Source organism: Maylandia zebra, linkage group LG3, assembly GCF_041146795.1.
Source record: "Maylandia zebra isolate NMK-2024a linkage group LG3, Mzebra_GT3a, whole genome shotgun sequence".
Classification (NCBI taxonomy): domain Eukaryota; kingdom Metazoa; phylum Chordata; class Actinopteri; order Cichliformes; family Cichlidae; genus Maylandia; species Maylandia zebra.
In genome coordinates this window covers 63,736,081-63,754,166 of record NC_135169.1, presented here as the reverse complement: position 1 = coordinate 63,754,166, position 18,086 = coordinate 63,736,081, and the positions used below count along the sequence as shown (strand labels likewise).

Genomic DNA, 18,086 nt, shown 5'->3' with positions numbered 1-18,086 from the left:
GTTTATTTCAAAAATTCATTAAAAGTCATCCTGAATAGTTGAGGTCCAACTTTCAACACATCCCCCCTCTGGGAAACCTACTGTACCTGTGTGCCAATTTTCATCCAGATTTACTGTAGAATTCCTCAGAAATTAAAGGGTACTTGTATTCAATGCAATACAGTCAATACAATAGAATTATGTCAATTTTCAGAAATTCATTAAAAATCATCCTGAGTAGTTGATGTCCAACTTTCAACACATCCCCCCTCTGGGACACCTACTGTACCTGTGTGCCAAGTTTCATCCAGATTTACTGTAGAATTCCTCAGAAATTAATGGAAACATTTATTCAATCTAATACAGCCAATGCACTACAATTGTGTCAATTTTCAAAAATTCATTAAAAATCATCCTGAGTAGTTGATGTACAACTTTCAACACATCCCTCCTCTGGGACACCTACTGTACCTGTGTGCGAATTTTCATCCAGATTTACTGTAGAATTCCTCAGAAATTAATGGAAACTTATATTCAATTCAATACAGTCAATACAATAGAATTATGTCAATTTTCCAAAATTCATTAAAAATCATCCTGAGTAGTTGATGTACAACTTTCAACACATCCCCCCTCTGGGACACCTACTGTACCTGTGTGCCAGGTTTCAGCCAGATTTACTGTAGAATTCCTCAGAAATTAAAGGGTACTTGTATCCAATGCAGTCGGCCAATACAGTAGAATTATGTCAATTTTCAAAAATTCATTAAAAATCATCCTGAGTAGTTAATGTACAACTTTCAACACATCCCCCCTCTGGGACACCTACTGTACCTGTGTGCCAGGTTTCAGCCAGATTTACTGTAGAATTCCTCAGAAATTTAAAGGGTACTTGTATCCAATGCAGTCGGCCAATACAGTAGAATTATGTCAATTTTCAAAAATTCATTAAAAATCATCCTGAGTAGTTGATGTACAACTTTCAACACATCCCCCCTCTGGGACACCTACTGTACCTGTGTGCCAGGTTTCAGCCAGATTTACTGTAGAATTCCTCAGAAATTAAAGGGTACTTGTATCCAATGCAGTCGGCCAATACAGTAGAATTATGTCAATTTTCAAAAATTCATTAAAAATCATCCTGGGTAGTTGATGTCCAACTTTCAACACATCTCCCCTCTGGGACACCTACTGTACCTGTGTGCCAAGTTTCATCCAAATTTACTGTAGAATTCCTCGGAAATTAAAGGGTACTTTATTCAATTCAATACAGTCAATACAATAGAATTATGTCAATTTTCAAAAATTCATTAAAAATCATCCTGAGTAGTTGATGTCCAACTTTCAACACATCCCCCCTCTAGGACACCTACTGTACCTGTGTGCCAGGTTTCAGCCAGATTTACTGTAGAATTCCTCAGAAATTAAAGGGTACTTGTATCCAATGCAGTCGGCCAATACAGTAGAATTATGTCAATTTTCAAAAATTCATTAAAAATCATCCTGAGTAGTTGATGTACAACTTTCAACACATCCCCCCTCTGGGACACCTACTGTACCTGTGTGCCAGGTTTCAGCCAGATTTACTGTAGAATTCCTCAGAAATTAAAGGGTACTTGTATCCAATGCAGTCGGCCAATACAGTAGAATTATGTCAATTTTCAAAAATTCATGAAAAATCATCCTGAGTAGTTGATGTCCAACTTTCAACACATCCCCCCTCTGGGACACCTACTGTACCTGTGTGCCAAGTTTCATCCAAATTTACTGTAGAATTCCTCAGAAATTAAAGGAAACTTATATTCAATTCAATACAGTCAATACAATAGAATTATGTCAATTTTCAAAAATTCATTAAAAATCATCCTGAGTAGTTGATGTCCAACTTTCAACACATCCCCCCTCTGGGACACCTACTGTACCTGTGTGCCAGGTTTCAGCCAGATTTACTGTAGAATTCCTCAGAAATTAAAGGGTACTTGTATCCAATGCAGTCAGCCAATACAATTTAATTATGTCAATTTTCAAAAATTCATGAAAAATCATCCTGAGTAGTTGATGTCCAACTTTCAACACATCCCCCCTCTGGGACACCTACTGTACCTGTGTGCCAAGTTTCATCCAAATTTACTGTAGAATTCCTCAGAAATTAAAGGAAACTTATATTCAATTCAATACAGTCAATACAATAGAATTATGTCAATTTTCAAAAATTCATTAAAAATCATCCTGAGTAGTTGATGTCCAACTTTCAACACATCCCCCCTCTGGGACACCTACTGTACCTGTGTGCCAGGTTTCAGCCAGATTTACTGTAGAATTCCTCAGAAATTAAAGGGTACTTGTATCCAATGCAGTCAGCCAATACAATTTAATTATGTCAATTTTCAAAAATTCATGAAAAATCATCCTGAGTAGTTGATGTCCAACTTTCAACACATCCCCCCTCTGGGACACCTACTGTACCTGTGTGCCAAGTTTCATCCAGATTTACTGTAGAATTCTTCAGAAATTAAAGGGTACTTTATTCAATTCAATACAGTCAATACAATAGAATTATGTCAATTTTCAAAAATTCATTAAAAATCATCCTGAGTAGTTGATGTCCAACTTTCAACACATCCCCCCTCTAGGACACCTACTGTACCTGTGTGCCAGGTTTCAGCCAGATTTACTGTAGAATTCCTCAGAAATTAATGGGTACTTGTATCCAATGCAGTCGGCCAATACAGTAGAATTATGTCAATTTTCAAAAATTCATTAAAAATCATCCTGAGTAGTTGATGTACAACTTTCAACACATCCCCCCTCTGGGACACCTACTGTACCTGTGTGCCAGGTTTCAGCCAGATTTACTGTAGAATTCCTCAGAAATTAAAGGGTACTTGTATCCAATGCAGTCGGCCAATACAGTAGAATTATGTCAATTTTCAAAAATTCATGAAAAATCATCGTGAGTAGTTGATGTCCAACTTTCAACACATCCCCCCTCTGGGACACCTACTGTACCTGTGTGCCAAGTTTCATCCAGATTTACTGTAGAATTCCTCAGAAATTAAAGGGTACTTGTATTCAATGCAATACAGTCAATACAATAGAATTATGTCAATTTTCAGAAATTCATTAAAAATCATCCTGAGTAGTTGATGTCCAACTTTCAACACATCCCCCCTCTGGGACACCTACTGTACCTGTGTGCCAAGTTTCATCCAGATTTACTGTAGAATTCCTCAGAAATTAAAGGAAACTTATATTCAATGCAATACAGTCAATACAGTAGAATTATGTCAATCTTCAAAAATTCATGAAAAATCATCCTGAGTAGTTGATGTCCAACTTTCAACACATCCCCCCTCTGGGACACCTACTGTACCTGTGTGCCAAGTTTCATCCAGATTTACTGTAGAATTCCTCAGAAATTAAAGGGTACTTGTATTCAATGCAATACAGTCAATACAATAGAATTATGTCAATTTTCAGAAATTCATTAAAAATCATCCTGAGTAGTTGATGTCCAACTTTCAACACATCCCCCCTCTGGGACACCTGCTGTACGTCTGGGCCAAGTTTCAGCCAGATTTACTGTAATATTCTTCAGAAATTGCAGGGAACTTATGTTCAGTGCAAGAAAGGCTGAAAGACGACCACCACTGAACAAGACACACAAGCTGAAACGTCAAGACTGGGCCAAGAAATATCTCAAGACTGATTTTTCTAAGGTTTTATGGACTGATGAAATGAGAGTGAGTCTTGATGGGCCAGATGGATGGGCCCGTGGCTGGATTGGTAAAGGGCAGATAGCTCCAGTCTGACTCAGACGCCAGCAAGGTGGAGGTGGAGTACTGGTTTGGGCTGGTATCATTAAAGATGAGCTTGTGGGGCCTTTTCGGGTTGAGGATGGAGTCAAGCTCAACTCCCAGTCCTACTGCCAGTTTCTGGAAGACACCTTCTTCAAGCAGTGGTACAGGAAGAAGTCTGCATCCTTCAAGAAAAACATGATTTTCATGCAGGACAATGCTCCATCACACGCGTCCAAGTACTCCACAGCGTGGCTGGCAAGAAAGGGTATAAAAGAAGAAAAACTAATGACATGGCCTCCTTGTTCACCTGATCTGAACCCCATTGAGAACCTGTGGTCCATCATCAAATGTGAGATTTACAAGGAGGGAAAACAGTACACCTCTCTAAACAGTGTCTGGGAGGCTGTGGTTGCTGCTGCACGCAATGTTGATGGTGAACAGATCAAAACACTGACAGAATCCATGGATGGCAGGCTTTTGAGTGTCCTTGCAAAGAAAGGTGGCTATATTGGTCGCTGATTTGTTGTTGTTTTGTTTTTGAATGTCGGCGAGGATTCCGCACGGCACTCCCCTCCATTCACCTTGCGAATCTCCGCTCTCTTCCAAACAAAGTCGACGAATTACTGCTCTTAAACCGGACTAACAAGGACTTTGCACGCTCTGCTGCCCTCTGCTTCACTGAAACCTGGCTCAGTGAGCGAGTCCCAGACGCTGTCTTAAATCTGCCGGGCTTCCAACTTCACCGGGCGGACCGCGAAACAGAGCTCTCAGGGAAAACAAAGGGTGGTGGAGTCTGCTTCTACATTAATGAAGGTTGGTGTACTGATGTCACAGTGTTACAGAAACACTGCAGCCCACACTTGGAAAGTTTTCTCATCAACTGTAAACCTTTTTATTCACCGCGGGAGTTTTCTTCCTTCATGCTGGTCGGAGTTTACATCCCTCCACAGGCCAACGCGAACAACGCACTGTGCGAGCTGGCTGACCAGATTACTACCCTGGAGAGGAAATTCCCGGATTCCTTTACAATTATTCTTGGGGATTTTAACAGAGCAAACCTAAACTACGAACTCCCTAAATACAGACAGCATATAGACTGCCCCACCAGGGACAACATCATACTGGATCACTGCTACACCACTCTAAAAGATGCCTATCGCTCTGTGCCCCGGGCAGCTTTGGGACATTCTGATCACTGCATGGTCCATCTTATTCCAGTTTATAGGCAAAAACTCAAACGTGCCAAGCCTGTAGTCAAAACTGTGAAGAAGTGGACTAACGCAGCAAAGCAGGAACTGCAGGACTGTTTTGACTCCACTGATTGGACTGTTTTTGAAGCTGCATCTGAGAACCTAGATGAGCTCACGGACACTGTGACATCATACATCAGTTTCTGTGAAGACGTGTGTGTGCCAACAAAGACCTTTTGCACATACAACAACAATAAACCATGGTTCACTCCTAAACCCCAACATCTTCGCAAGGCCAAGGAGGACGCTTACAGAAGTGGTGACAGGGTCCTGTACAAGCAAGCCAGGAACACACTGACCAAGGAGATCAAAGCAGCTAAAAGGATCTACTCCCAGAAGCTGGAAGAACGGCTCTCAGCCAACGACCCTGCGTCAGTGTGGAGAGGCCTGCAGGAAATCACCAGCTACAGACGCCCCCCACCCACTATTGAAGCAAACAAAGACCTGGCCAATGAGTTAAACACTTTCTATTGCAGGTTTGAGACGGACAGACTCCCACGCCCCACCCTCCCCTCCCCAGGGACATTGCTTCAGACATTGACTCCCAACACACCTTCCACCTCTCCCCCCTTCACCCTGCCCCTCCCCAATCAAGACTCAACGACCACCCCCACCCTCCCCAATCCAGACTCAATGACCACCACCACCCTCTCCAACCCAGACTCAACGACCTCCACCACACCTCTCACCCCCCTTTCCTCCTCCCTGAAACTAAGAATACACACTCAGGATGTGAGCCGACTATTCCAGAAACAGAAGCCCAGGAAAGCCCCCGGACCAGATGGCGTCTCACCCTCCTGCCTCAAAACCTGTGCTGAACAGCTGACTCCCATCTTTACTCGCATCTTCAACAGATCCCTGGAGCTGTGTGAAGTTCCCTCCTGCTTCAAACGCTCCACCATCATCCCTGTTCCCAAGAAACCCACCATCACAGGACTGGATGACTACAGACCTGTCGCCTTGACGTCTGTGGTCATGAAATCCTTCGAACGACTGGTGTTAGCCCATCTGAAAGACATTACAGGCCACCAGCTGGACCCTCTGCAGTTTGCCTACCGGGCAAACAGGTCAGTGGATGATGCAGTGAACACGGGGCTGCATTACATCCTGCAACACCTTGACTGCCCGGGAACTTATGCCAGGGTCCTGTTTGTGGACTTTAGTTCGGCTTTTAACACCATTGTGCCTGAACTTCTCTCCTCCAAATTCTCCCAGCTCAGCGTGTCACCAGCTACCTGTCAGTGGATCACCAGCTTCCTGACAGACAGAAAGCAACAAGTGAGGCTGGGGGAGATCACCTCTGAAACCCGGTCCCTCAGTATTGGTGCCCTCAAGGATGTGTCCTCTCACCACTACTGTTCTCCCTCTACACTAACGATTGCACCTCCAATAACTCTGCTGTCAAACTCCTAAAGTTTGCAGATGACACCACTGTCATTGGCCTCATTCAAGATGGTGATGAGTCTGCATACCGGCAGGAAGTTGAGCGGCTGGTACTCTGGTGCAGTCAGCACAATCTGGAGCTGAACACTCTTAAGACTGTAGAGATGACAGTGGACTTCAGGAGACATCCCTCAACTCTGCTCCCCCTCACCATATCAGACAGCCCTGTGTCGACTGTGAAGATCTTCAAGTTCCTGGGTACAACCATCTCCCAGGACCTGAAGTGGGAGACCAACATCAACTCCATCCTCAAAAAGACCCAGCAGAGGATGTACTTCCTGAGACAACTGGGGAAGTACAGTCTTCCACAGGAGCTGCTGATCCAGTTCTACACTGCGGTCATTGAGTCTGTCCTGTGCTCCTCCATCACAGTCTTGTATGGAGCAGCCACTAAACAGGACAGGAGCAGACTGCAGCGGACTGTACGGGCAGCAGAAAGGATCATCAGCGCCCCCCCTGCCCTCCATCCAGGATCTGTACCTCTCAAGAACCAGGAAACGGGCAGGGAAAATCATCGCAGACCCCTCACACCCTGCACACAGACTTTTTGATCTGCTGACCTCTGGCAGACGGTACAGAAGCCTGCAGACCAGGACCACCCGACACAGGAATAGTTTCTTTCCCCTCGCCATCTCCCTTCTTAACACTTGACCTGTCACACTGCTCCCACTGCCAGACTGCAACTGCACCTTATGTACATTTTGTAGTATTCATTCCGCCTCATTCATTTCTGTATTTTATGTATATAAGGTTAGATTCGTTATTTATAGTTGGTTTACATAGCTTTGTGTATGTATGTGTAATGTGTATATATAGACACTTGTGTGTGTGTGTGTGTGTGTGTGTGTGTGTGTGTGTGTGTGTGTGTGTGTGTGTGTGTGTGTGTGTGTGTGAGAGATTTACATTGCTGTGCTTGAGAGCCACCATCTACCGGAACCAAATTCCCTGTATGTGTCTGCACATATACAGTGGGGCAAAAAAGTATTTAGTCAGCCACCGATTGTGCAAGTTCCCCCACTTAAAATGATGACAGAGGTCAGTAATTTGCACCAGAGGTACACTTCAACTGTGAGAGACAGAATGTGAAAAAAAAATCCATGAATTCACATGGTAGGATTTGTAAAGAATTTATTCGTAAATCAGGGTGGAAAATAAGTATTTGGTCACCTCAAACAAGGAAAATCTCTGGCTCTCACAGACCTGTAACGTCTTCTGTAAGAAGCTTTTCTGTCCCCCACTCGTTACCTGTATGAATGGCACCTGTTTGAACTCATCATCTGTATAAAAGACACCTGTCCACAGCCTCAAACAGTCAGACTCCAAACTCCGCCATGGCCAAGACCAAAGAGCTTTCGAAGGACACCAGGAAAAGTATTGTAGACCTGCACCAGACTGGGAAGAGTGAATCTACAATAGGCAAGCAACTTGGTGTGAAAAAATCAACTGTGGGAGCAATCATCAGAAAATGGAAGACATACAAGACCACTGATAATCTCCCTCGATCTGGGGCTCCACGCAAGATCTCATCCCGTGGGGTCAAAATGATCATGAGAACGGTGAGCAAAGATCCCAGAACCACACGGGGGGACCTGGTGAATGACCTGCAGAGAGCTGGGACCAAAGTAACAAAGGTCACCATCAGTAACACACTACAACGGCAGGGAATCAAATCCCGCAGTGCCAGACGTGTTCCGCTGCTGAAGCCAGTGCATGTCCAGGCCCGTCTGAAGTTTGCCAGAGAGCACATGGATGATACAGCAGAGGATTGGGAGAATGTCATGTGGTCAGATGAAACCAAAGTAGAACTTTTTGGTATAAACTCAACTTGTCGTGTTTGGAGGAAGAAGAATACTGAGTTGCATCCCAAGAACACCATACCTACTGTGAAGCATGGGGGTGGAAACATCATGCTATGGGGCTGTTTTTCTGCCAAGGGGACAGGACGACTGATCCGTGTTAAGGACAGAATGAATGGGGCCATGTATCGTGAGATTTTGAGCCAAAACCTCCTTCCATCAGTGAGAACTTTGAAGATGAAACGAGGCTGGGTCTTCCAACACGACAATGATCCAAAACACACCGCCCGGGCAACAAAGGAGTGGCTCCGTAAGAAGCATTTGAAAGTCCTGGAGTGGCCTAGCCAGTCTCCAGACCTCAACCCCATAGAAAATCTGTGGCGGGAGTTGAAAGTCTGTGTTGCTCGGCGACAGCCCCAAAACATCACTGCTCTCGAGAAGATCTGCATGGAGGAATGGGCCAAAATACCAGCTACTGTGTGTGCAAACCTGGTAAAGACCTATAGTAAACGTTTGACCTCTGTTATTGCCAACAAAGGTTATGTTACAAAGTATTGAGTTGTATTTTTGTTATTGACCAAATACTTATTTTCCACCCTGGTTTACGAATGAATTCTTTACAAATCCTACCATGTGGATTCATGGATTTTTGTTTCACATTCTGTCTCTCACAGTTGAAGTGTACCTCTGGTGCAAATTACTGACCTCTGTCATCATTTTAGGTGGGGGAACTTGCACAATCGGTGGCTGACTAAATACTTTTTTGCCCCACTGTACTTGGCCAATAAACACGATTCTGATTCTGATTCTGAGATGTATATTTGTGAATGTGGAGATGTTATATTGGTTTCACTGGTAAAAATAAATAATTGAAATGGGTATATATTTGTTTTTTGTGAAGTTGCCTAATAATTATGCACAGTAATAGTCACCTGCACACACAGATATCCCCCTAAAATAACTAAAAAAAAAAAAAAAAAAAAAAACTACTTCCAAAAACATTCAGCTTTGATATTAATGAGTCTTTTGGGTTCATTGAGAACATGGTTGTTGTTCAATAATAAAATTATTCCTCAAAAATACAACTTGCCTAATAATTCTGCACTCCCTGTAGGTCTGTTGACAGAGCTCTGTACAGGTCTGCTCGAGCTGACCTGAAAAGTGGTCCCACCTGTCCAGCAACAACACATGGCATGGAATAATAGACATCATAAACCACAGAGGCAGAACTGTGAAAACAGAAAACCTGAGTGTGCAGCTAGCAGAGGACATAAACAGCTTCTTTGCCCGCTTTGAAACACCACAACAGCAGCATTCATCTGCCTCAGCCCTGCTCCCATCCTCATCCTCACCTGGTTCCTGCACCGCTCCATTCACTGTAACGGAGCACGATGTCAGATGAGTGTTCCTAGCAGTGAACCCCAGGAAGGCGTCCAGACGGAATACGTGGTAAAGTGCTAAGACCATGTGCCCACCAGCTCACCCTCATCTCCACCAGAATCTTCAACCTCTCACTGGATGAAGCAGCCATCCCATCCTGTCTAAAATCAGCCACAATCATCCCAGTACCAAAGAAGTCTCCCATCACCAGCCTGAACTATTATTGCCCTGTGGCCCTCACACCGGTAATCATGAAACTAGTCCTTCAGCACACCAAGGATTACCTCCCCCCAGAATTCGACACCCACCAGTTTGCATACCATGCAAACAGATTCACAGAAGATGCCATCACCCTCCACTCGGTGCTGAGTCACCTAGAACAGCGGCAGAGCTATGCCAGAATGCTCTTTGTGGACTACAGCTCACCCTTCCACCACTTGCCCATTGAGAGCCTACTAACTTACTGCATCACAGTATGGTACAGCAGCTGCACTAAGGCGGATAGAGCCACCCTCCCAGCATGTTTGCAATGAGTAGGAGATGCTCTGTATCTCACTGTACAACTGTATAGTGACAAAGGTATTGGGTTCTTTTCTAAAAATTGCTATAAACAGAGGAACCCAAACTGATGAAAAGTGGCGAATATTTTTTTTCAAATGACTATTTTTAGTGGATGTTTGATATAGAAGCAGAATGACAGAATGTTAAAAGAAGTTACTTTTAGTCATTCTAAGCTGGGCATTGCGTTCTCTGGCTGTTCAAAGCCATGGAACTTTAGACTTTCCAAGCAAATAATGATGGCCATACTGATGTTCTTTTCAGTACATTTTACTTTATGTTCATTTTCATTTTTATGATGTTTCTATTTTTACATAATTCCTCCCACATAGCAAAATTGGTATGGCCTGGATCTGTCCCACACAATGTGCTTACACATGGCCTGCGTACCGCAAAGAATGACGGCCCTATGGTGGCCCAGATCTGGTTTACCAGAGGTGGCCCACACATGAGCCAGCACAAGGCCAGTTGCAGACACACTGCTGGCCCTGTGCTGGCCCAGAACAGTTTCAGCTCTGGCCCCAGATGTCAGCCTAATGTGTACCTTAGCCATGTAAGCCATGTAATAACAACATGTGCTGGAACATAATAGTGCAAAAGTAACATGACGAAACTCTGTTCAGACAGTGAATGGACTGATTCTTATACAGCACTTTTTTACTCACCCATATTACTCAAAGTGCTCTATACAACATGTCACATTCACCCAATCAGGCCAAATGTGGCATGCCATCACATAAACAGTGCCATCTTACCATGCCAGAAGTCAGCCAGCAGTGCCGGCTTGACACCAGATCCAGGCAAGACCCGTCTGCTATGTGGGATGACTTGTTCTTTTGGCATTTTAGTTGTGGATTGTGTTTGGACTGTGTCTCTTGCCCTTTCAGTATTGTTTCCTTGTGCTTCTAAGTGTCCCTTTGTTTCTTTTTAGGTTATGTAGTATGGGTTAGAGATATTTTGTATGTTGTTTTTGTTTAATAAATCCGCCTTTTGGATTATTCCCTGATGTGCCTGAGTTCTGTTATTTAGTGTCACTTTGAAAGGACACACATCCAGCATTGACATATAATTGTTCTTTCAATTTTTGATAAAGATTACAGTGAATTGAGATGTAACTTGGCCCAGAGGTACGGTAGGACGCCCAGAGTAAGAAAGTGTTGAAAGTTGGACCTCAACTATTATGGGTGATTTTTAATGAATTTTTGAAATTTCCATAATTGTAGTGTATTGACTGTATTGAATTGAATAAATGTTTCCATTAATTTCTGAGGAGTTCTACAGTAAATCTGGATGAAACTTGGCACACAGGTACAGGAGGTGTCCCAGAGGGGGGGGGGGGGGGGGGGGGGTGTTGAAAGTTGTACATCAACTACTCAGGATGATTTTTAATGAATTTTTGAAAATTGACATAATTCTATTGTATTGACTGTATTGAATTGAATAAAGTACCCTTTAATTTCTGAGGAATTCTACAGTAAATCTGGATGAAACTTGGCACACAGGTACAGTAGGTGTCCCAGAGGGGGGATGTGTTGAAAGTTGGACATCAACTACTCAGGATGATTTTTCATGAATTTCTGAAAATTGACATAATTAAATTGTATTGGCTGACTGCATTGGATACAAGTACCCTTTAATTTCTGAGGAATTCTACAGTAAATCTGGCTGAAACCTGGCACACAGGTACAGTAGGTGTTCCAGAGGGGGGATGTGTTGAAAGTTGTACATCAACTACTCAGGATGATTTTTAATGAATTTTTGAAAATTGACATAATTCTATTGTATTGACTGTATTGAATTGAATAAAGTACCCTTTAATTTCTGAGGAATTCTACAGTAAATCTGGATGAAACCTGGCACACAGGTACAGTAGGTGTCCCAGAGGGGGGATGTGTTGAAAGTTGTACATCAACTACTCAGGATGATTTTTAATGAATTTTTGAAAATTGACATAATTCTACTGTATTGGCCGACTGCATTGGATACAAGTACCCTTTAATTTCTGAGGAATTCTACAGTAAATCTGGATGAAAATTGGCACACAGGTACAGTAGGTGTCCCAGAGGGGGGATGTGTTGAAAGTTGTACATCAACTACTCAGGATGATTTTTAATGAATTTCTGACATTTCCATAATTGTATTGACTGTATCGGGCCGTTACATTGTAATTTGTGCGCGCGCATGCGCGCGTGTGCACGTGCGCGCGGGTATAGGCTTTCAATCGGCACATAAAGCGAAAAGGCGCTACCGTAAAGACTGGTGTAAAAGCGCAAGGAAATTTATGCGGCGGATAGGAGGCGGCTGGCTTGACCGCGGCTCACAAATGACGGCTCACTTTACCGCGGTGTCGCGCGGGACACTCCTCTGGTTTTCTCCCGTGTTTACATATAAATAACTTTGGCGGACCGCCTTAACTCTCCCATTCACATTAACGTGGGTAACCATGGTGACAATAAACAACATTTTCGGTGCGAGCACCGTGTACCGACCTGTAAAAGCAGGTGAAGAGCAGAGTAAGGAAGACACGATGCGTCTCTGCTTTCCTCCAGAACGTGTCTGAGGAAGCAGCGGAAGGTGGGCTCCACTTACTGCACCCCGAAACCCCGGAGCAAGCACCAAAGTTCCGCCCTCACTGCTTTCTAACATAAAATGAATCCCTGTTACATGGATTTTCTATCCTCTTAAAGAAACTGAAAATAAATACATATAGCAATGAAAAATGTCCCGTTACATGAGTGTTTTACACAAAATAATATTCATGTGGTCATTCCCTCACAGGGGTGCCACAACTACACTGCTGTTTTGACAGAGACACAGTGTGTTTATCTAACTTGGCTGAAGCCAAAGTTCTCCAGACAAATTCAGTCTGTTTCTGCCAAGTGTGAACTCACTGGATGAGCGCCAGATACACAGAATCAAAAAGGGATAAATTACTTTTCTTATGTCATGTTCCCGTCACAAACTGGCTCAAGGAGAGGGGAAGCAGGAGTCCACAGATGAAATGTTCCTATAAATAAAGTGGAATTTATTCAAACTTTACCAAAACTTCAACACATCAAATACAAGCAGTTCAGCAGGGAGTGGATGTGTGTTGCATGTGCCAGGTGGATGCAGAGAGAGGCCAGGGCCACGTTCAAACCTGAACAGTGTTTTGTTCCATTTGTTAGGGATGAATGAAATGCTTCCTTGAAAGGATGTGTGCAGTCACCAGTGGGCGTGGAAGCATGTGCGCCCTCATTTGGTGGGTGTGCAAGAAAAGTCATCCTGTCACACAGCAATGCCTACATAAATCACACCACTCTGCTTAAAATAATAATGTTTAGTGAAGCAGGTGAAGCAAAGGGCTGCTTTTAATAGGCTGGGAGACCCAGGTGTGCTGCTTTAGCTGCTGAGCCTCTTATGACAGAACAGCGGAGAGTGGTAAGAAGGGAGGAGGGGGTCTGGCTGTGTTTGTGAACGATAGATAGTGTAACTCTGGGCATTTCTCTATCAAAGAGACGCTATGCTGTAAGGACATTGAGCTGCTAGCGGTTAGCATGAGACCGTACTATCTACCACGAGAGTTTACACACGTGATCATGATAGCTGTGTATGTCCCGCCCTCTGCTAACGCTGCAGCAGCCTGTGAGGTCCTGCACACTGTAACCAGCAGACTCCAAACACAGCACCCTCAGGCCCTTTTCCTGATCTCTGGGGACTTTAAAGATGATGTAACCATTTAATTATGGTTACATAATTAATTATGTAATTAATTATGCAAAATGCAAAACGCTCAGCTGTGTCTCCAATCAAAGCTCTGTAACTTCAGAGGTGATGTTCATATGTTGACTAATGGTTTTCTTTCATTTTTGATGTACTGCAGAATATTTGTATAAAATCCAGGCCAGGAAAATCTCCTTCATGTGTTTCTGTGTTTTGTCTTCAGCTACGTTGACACAAAGGCCTCTGCTGTGACGCTCACACCTTTGATAAAGTCTGGAGAGTGTCAGCTTCCTGTTTATAGATACAAAAATATGTAATGTTGTGAACTCTGGCCGCAGCGGCGCAAGAAAAAGGAGAATTACGGGAAGCACTCACAACAGGTAAAATCCAAATAACAAAGTAAAGTAGGATAAAATAAAAAACAACAAAAGAACAACACAATATACTTCCCCGTACTGTTACTGCTAACCTCTGTTAACCTAGTAACTCTTACCTTCTAACTGACAGCTGGTCAATAAACGAGCTCCATAAACGCTCCATATTCACCTTTACATGGAATATAAAGGGAAAAGAAGAAACACAGTGCTGTGTCAGCGTTAGACATCTAGATATATCCTTGCTTTTAATACATTTGAAGGTGGGTGGGAGAGGTGCTTCTCCGCGTAGTCTACGGTCTCTTTGGGATCGGTAAAGCTTTTCCTCACATCACCATGGGTCACTAACAGCTTTGCAGGGTATAGCAGTCTGTACCTGACGCCGGTCATCCCACGTAGTCTTCCTCTCATATTTGCAAATGCGGCTCTGCGTTTCCAACAGAGGGAGGGAAATCTGGGAGGATGTTTATTTTAAAAACCCTTATACATCAGGTTCTTGTTCTCTGCAGCTTTCAGCAGAATTTCCTCACCAATGTGGTAGTAGTGCAATCTCAAGATGATGGGCCGAGGAAGATGACTTTGTTTGGGACGCTGGCGATTCACTCTATGTGCTCGATCGATGAGTGGCTTCTCCTCGAGAGATAGCGCCTCCGCCAACAGGTGTGAACCAACTCAGTCATCTTGGGTCCCTCTGTGCCTTCTGGTATTCCTGCAGTTCTTAAATTATTCCTCCTGGAGTGCCTCAAGAGCTCCACATCTCTCATCTAACTTCTTTACCTCCGCAGACAAACGCTCCACAGTGGCCTGGAGAGTGGCGATGGTGTCAGAGTGGTTCGAGGCACAGTCCTGCAGTTCAGTCAAAGTGTTATCATGCCTGGCCACGTCGCTTTTTATGTCCGAAATTGAGGGCTGGATGCTCTGGTTCAAGGATGATATCTCGCCTCCTATGGTGGTAGAAATCTCTAATATGCAAGTGTCCAGTGCTAGTTAGTTAGTTCTAGTTCTAGTGGTTAGTGGGGCTTTATTTGATGATTCTAGTGTGTGTTACATTGTTGTCATATTGTTGAGTCGCAGAGCTGTACAGTGTTACAGTTTCTGTAGAGTCTGGTATAAGGAACTCAGATCCCTCTGTGAATAATGTTCACTGAAACTGATCTGTAGTTAATGAACTAGTCAGGATTTACACTAGAGAACGTTTCTGCCATTACATGGCCTGTATTTGTAGAGCGCTTTACTCGTCCCTAAGGACCCCAAAGTGCTTTACACATCCAGTCATCCACCCATTCACACACTGGTGATGGCAAGCTTGTAGCCACAGCCACCCTGGGGCGCACCGACAGAGGCGAGGCTGCCGGACACTGGCGCCACCGGGCCCTCTGACCACCACCAGTAGGCAACGGGTGAAGTGTCTCGCCCAAGGACACAACAACCGAGACTGTCCAAGCCGGGGCTCGAACCGGCAACCTTCCGATTACAAGACGAGCTGCCAACTCTTGAGCCACGATCGGCCCACATATTGTTGTCTTTTGTTGCAGACACCAAGTGTTGAGATCCTGTCTCAACCTCCTACATTCTTCCAGCAGGTTACACATTATTTTTTGTATTTGGAATCAAATATATGTGTCAGTTGGGCCTAGTGCAGGGGTCAGCAACCTTTAACACCCAAAGAGCCTTTTGGACCCGGTTTCCACGCAAAGGGTCAGGGTTCGGGAAAACACTGGGAGCCGCAAATACTTTGTGACATCTAAAATGAAGATAACACTGTGTATATTGTTTTTACCTTTATGCTTTGTGTGAACAACTACAGTGTGTTGCTTATGAAATCCATGAAGTGCTACAGAGAAAATTACATTTGATTTATGTAATGAACACATTTTGAGCTCTTAAAGAAATATAACAAAGGAAAGCTGAACTACAATGATCCATGTAGCAAACACAAACTGTTATATCGCCTTTGGGCTTTTGGAGCCTTGACCTGACTTTTAAAAAAAGCGCGTTCATGCAAACATCGTCGGGTCTGCCGTGATATGTTTACAACGGGACTTCTGCTCCTGAACCTCTGCGCACAGCGTCTGCAGGTAAGGTAACTTTATTTATACCCAAAGGCAAGGTAAATTTGCTTTACAGACAAATGACAGCATTTGACATCCCTTTAAAAACACACATACCTAGTAAATATATAAAGCTCACTGTGACACATACTTTAATATTTCGAATCAAAAACAGTTCTTATTTAATTCAGTGACAGCAACGGGGACAAAGCTATTTTTATAACGCTTTGTCCTGCATCTCGGAAATAGAAACCTCCGTCCTGAGGGAAGAAGCTGAAATTCACCCCTTAGAGGATGGGAACCATTTTTAAGGATCGATAAAGCCATCCTCTGTACCTGCTCAGAGTACAGGGAGGCTAAACAAGACTGTGGCTCACCTATCAGACGACTGGACCATCTCACTATCTGATTCAGAGAGTTTTTCTCTGTGACAGAGGTCTGACCGAACCATGCCACCAAACAAAAGGATAAAACAGACTCAATAAAAGAACGATAAAACAAAGTTAACATTTTTTGGTCAATGTGGAAATGAACAAGTTTCCTAAGGCAATAAAGGTGCTGGTGACCCTTTTTACAAACTGATTTGCAATTTTGATCAAAGTTCAGTTTTTCATTGATTATGGTCCCAAGATATTTATATGATTGTACTTGCTCTATTTTCTGACCTTTAATTAAAGTGACTCCGTGCCCATTTTGTTGTTTCCTAAAATCAACAACCATGTCTTTTGTTTTAGATATGTTCAGCTGGAGATAAGACTCCTCCCACCACTGAACAAAGTCATCAATGACTGGGCCGTGGTTAGTTTCACCCTCTTTCAGTAAGCTGACAATAACAGAGTCATCTGCATATTTAATAATGACCCTGTTTTCATGTCTGCCCTGACACATGTTTGTATAGAGAGTGAATAATAAGGGCGATAGGACGCACCCTTGAGGAGAACCTGTGGAGGAGAACACTGGGTCAGACAGAACCCCATTTATTCTCACTCTTTGTGACCTGTCAGTTAGAAAATCTAAAATCCAGCCCAGCAGGTTTTTCCTGATTTCAAACTGTTCTAAAAGTCTTTTAATTAAAATATGGGGCTGTGTTGTATTAAAAGCCGAAGAAAAATCAATGAAAAGAAGTCTTGCAAAAGTCCCTTTACTCTCTACATGTTTAAGAATCAGATTTATTAAAGTCAAAAGTGCGTCCTCCACTCCTCTGTTGGGCCTGTATGCAAACTGCATTGGATCCAGCTGACCTTCAGTCTCTTCATAATCACATTTCTGAGGATTTTTTCAAAGACTTTCATGACAACTGAAGTGAGGCAACAGGCCTGAAGTCGTTTAGATTTAGGGACAGGAACCACGACTGCTTCTTTGCAAAGAGAGGGCACATGTTGTGTTTGCAAGGATTTGTTAAAAATAACCTGAAATATAGGCCTGAGTTCATCAGCACAAGGTTTAATTAGGCGGCCACTAATATTATCAGGACCCTGGCTCTTGTTCACATTGACTGTATGAAAGGCCTTTTTAACATCGCTGAGTTCAATGATAAAGTGCTGAGTATCTCTCAGTTTCTGTTTCAGTTCCCAAATATCCTCGCTGAAATCAGAAGAACTAAAACGAGCAGAAAACATGTTTAAAGCATTTGAAAATCTCTGTCTGAATTAAAACATCGAAAATGACCTGACTGCTGCTCTGGGGATTTTGAAACCCTGCTATGGTTTTCATACAAGTCCAGGCAGACCCAAAAGTTTTTGCAGCAAATTTG

General features: G+C 43.4%; 1 protein-coding gene across 1 annotated transcript in view; it reads right to left on the bottom strand.

Annotated features, from left to right (window-relative positions):
- LOC143416635 (uncharacterized) overlaps window positions 1–12,827 on the bottom strand; it is a 37,825-nt gene extending 24,998 nt beyond the window's left edge. The window contains exon 1 of the mRNA XM_076882076.1: window positions 12,696–12,827. The gene's annotated coding sequence lies outside the window, so the exon portion shown is untranslated. The remainder of the gene's footprint in view (window positions 1–12,695) is intronic.
- Window positions 12,828–18,086: the final 5,259 nt, after the last annotated feature.